This window comes from Canis lupus, chromosome X (genome assembly GCF_011100685.1).
Source record: "Canis lupus familiaris isolate Mischka breed German Shepherd chromosome X, alternate assembly UU_Cfam_GSD_1.0, whole genome shotgun sequence".
In the NCBI taxonomy this organism is placed as follows: Eukaryota; Metazoa; Chordata; class Mammalia; order Carnivora; family Canidae; genus Canis; species Canis lupus.
Window position 1 is genome coordinate 124366288 of NC_049260.1, and position 3112 is coordinate 124369399.

General features: G+C 42.0%; 1 pseudogene; it reads left to right on the forward strand.

Annotated features, from left to right (window-relative positions):
* Nucleotides 1-544: 544 nt before the first annotated feature.
* LOC100684287 lies at nt 545-938 on the forward strand (annotated as a pseudogene).
* The last annotated feature ends 2174 nt before the right edge of the window (nt 939-3112 follow it).

Consider the following 3112-nt stretch of genomic DNA (forward strand, 5'->3'; position numbering starts at 1 on the left):
GGTATATTCATCTTAATAAAGCTAAGATTAATTAAGTCTTCTAATGCTTGAACATGCAATATCTTTCCATAATTTAGGTCTTTTTAAATATTTCCTTTTTTTTTGGATTTTATTTATTTATTATTAATGAGAGACAGAAGAGAGAGAGAGAGGCAGAGACCCAGGCAGAGGGAGAAGCAGGCTCCATGCAGGACTCGATCCTGGGTCTCCAGGATCACACCCTGGGCCGAAGGCGGCGCTAAACCGCTGAGCCACCCGGGCTGCCCAAGATTTCTTTTTTTTTTTTTTTTTTTTTTTTTTTTTTTTTTTTTTTTTTTTTTTTTTTTCTGCCCAAGATTTCTTTTAACAATTTTTTTTTTTAGTTTTCAGTTTACAAGTCTTTTTTTTTTTTTAATGTTTGATCTTTTCAGTTTACAAGTCTTACACTTCTTTGGCTGTGTCTAAGTATTCCATTCTTTTTGATGCTGTTGCGAATGAAGTTTTCTTATTTTCATTTTCAGACTGTTCATTGTAAGTGTTTAAAAATACAACAGACGTGGACGTGATGGCTTCGAGGTCACTTTGTGGAGTTGAAGCGCTGGCTGCGCAAGACCTCAGGGCCACAGTCCCCATGGAGTCGCCACAGTCCACCCCGTGGCACTGGGAGGTGGTGTTCCTACTGAGATGAGCAGGCAACTGGGCTGCAGAGGGAGGTCATGATGAGTGCACAGAAGGGGCTGGACCCATAAATATGCTGGTCCCATAGACACCTTCAAGCACGAAGGCCCACCCTAATTTAGTCCCATCTATCACCAACAAATAGTGGGTTGCATCTTTGAATAGGTCAATAGTGTGTTCATCTTGTTCTGGCCACGCAGAGGTGAGATCAGTGATGCCCTAGCTGAGGAACCCATTACAAGCTGGTGCCCTACCAGTTGGCCCACCCAGTTTTGCACTAACTTACTCAAAATGAGCTATCAAGTTTCTTCTTTCCCCTAAAGACCAGCCATCGCATTGGCTTCTTCTCGTGCCCCCCACCCACCCAATACAATAGATTTTTAATTGATTTTATAATTTCCAGTCCTGCCAAACTCACTTACTAGTTCTCATGGTAATTGTCAGGGTGTTCCAAATGATTTGGTCAAACCGCTTGTCTGCAACTGATCATGTGAAATAAGATGATCGTGTGCTTTTTGTTTTTTTATTCTATTAATGTATGACATTAATTGATTTTTGGATGCTGAGTTAACCTTGCTTTCCTCGTATAAATCCCACTTGATCGTGGTGTATAATTTATTAAATATGTTTTTAGAGTTGATTTGCTAGTATTTTGTTGAGGATTTCTGCATTCAGCTTCATAGTATTTATTGGTCTGTAGTTTTCTTTTATTGTGACGTCTTCCTCTAGTTTTAGCATCAGGATAATATTGGTCTCATGGCATGGGTTCAGAAGTATTCCTTCCTCTTCTGCTATTTGGAAGATTGTGAAGAATTGGTTTTAATTCTTTTTAAATGGTTGCTAAGACTCAACCCATTTGGGCCTGGGCTTTTCTCTGGGGGTAGTATTTTGATTACTAATTCAATCTCTTCACTTGTTATAGGTCTTTTCAGATTATTTCTTGCTTTTTAAACATTTTTTTAAAGATTTTATTGATTTATTCATGAGAGACAGAGAGAGAGCGCGAGGCAGAGACACAGGCAGAGGGAGAAGCAGGCTCCATGCAGGGAGCCCGACGTGGGACTCGATCCCAGGTCTCCAGGATCACGCCCTGGGCTGAAGGCAGCACTAAACCACTGAACCACCAGCGCTGCCCTCTTTAAAGATTTTTAAATGTATTTTATTTAACCAAATATATCCAAAAACTATCATCGATTTTATAATCATTCAATTTACGACGAATATAAGATTATGAATGAAATGTTAGTAATTTTTGTTCTACGTGTCAGAAATTTGGTGTTTATTAGAGACACCTGCAGCAAGCACATCTCAACTTGCACCAGCATAGTCACATGTCTTGTGTCGGTGCAACCCCCACAGCTGCATCCTCCCCCTGCAACTCCTTCTCAAGACCCGCTGGCTAGTGACCTAGGCCTCACCCCACTCTCCTCTCAGGTTACATCACAGAGCTCACAGGCACGGAAGTGGGGGTACATATACTCACCCTGTCTAGCGTGCTCAGATGCTTACTTTCTCCCCACCTCAAGGCACCCAAGTTCTTTTTTTTTTTAGATTTTATTTATTTATTCATGATAGACACAGAGGAGAGAGAGGCACAGACACAGGCAGAGGGAGAAGCAGGCTCCAAGCTGGGAGCCCGACGCGAGACTGATCCCGGGACTCCAGGGTCGCGCCCTGGGCCAAAGGCAGTCGCTAAACCGCCGAGCCACCCAGGGATCCCTGGGCACCCAAGTTCTAAAAGGAAGCGATGGTCACCACAAAGCCACGGGGGTGGCTGGTCGGCCAGCTGGCCACTGGTGTTAAAAGGCCAGAGGCAGGAGTCTGAAGCCCCTATAAGTATCTCACCCCCAATGGCCCTCCGCTCTAGCTGCTGTTTCTTGAGTCAGCTTCAGCACTTTGTATGTTGGTAGGAATTTTTCCATTTCATCGAAGTTATCCAATTTGTTGGCATACACTTGTTCATAGCATTCTTTTTTTTTTAATTTTTATTTATTTATGATAGTAACAGAGAGAGAGAGAGAGAGAGAGGCAGAGACACAGGCAGAGGGAGAAGCAGGGTCCATGCACCAGAATCCCGATGTGGGATTCGATCCCGGGTCTCCAGGATCGCGCCCTGGGCCAAAGGCAAGCGCCAAACCGCTGCGCCACCCAGGGATCCCTGTTCATAGCATTCTTTTATGATCCTTTTAAATTTTGTAAGGTCAGTAGTAATATCCCCTCTTTCATTTCTGATTCTAGTAATCTGAGTCTTCCCTCTCTCTTTTTTTCTTGGTCAATCTAGCTAAAAGTTTGTCGATTTTGTTGATCTTTTCAAAGAACCAACAATTTTTGTTGATTCTATTTTTAATTTACTTTCCACTTCATTTATCTCTGGTAGAAATTTAGTATTTCCTGCCTTCACCTTTATTTATTTTTCTTTTTTTTTCTCTTTTAAAGATTTTATTTATTTATTCAT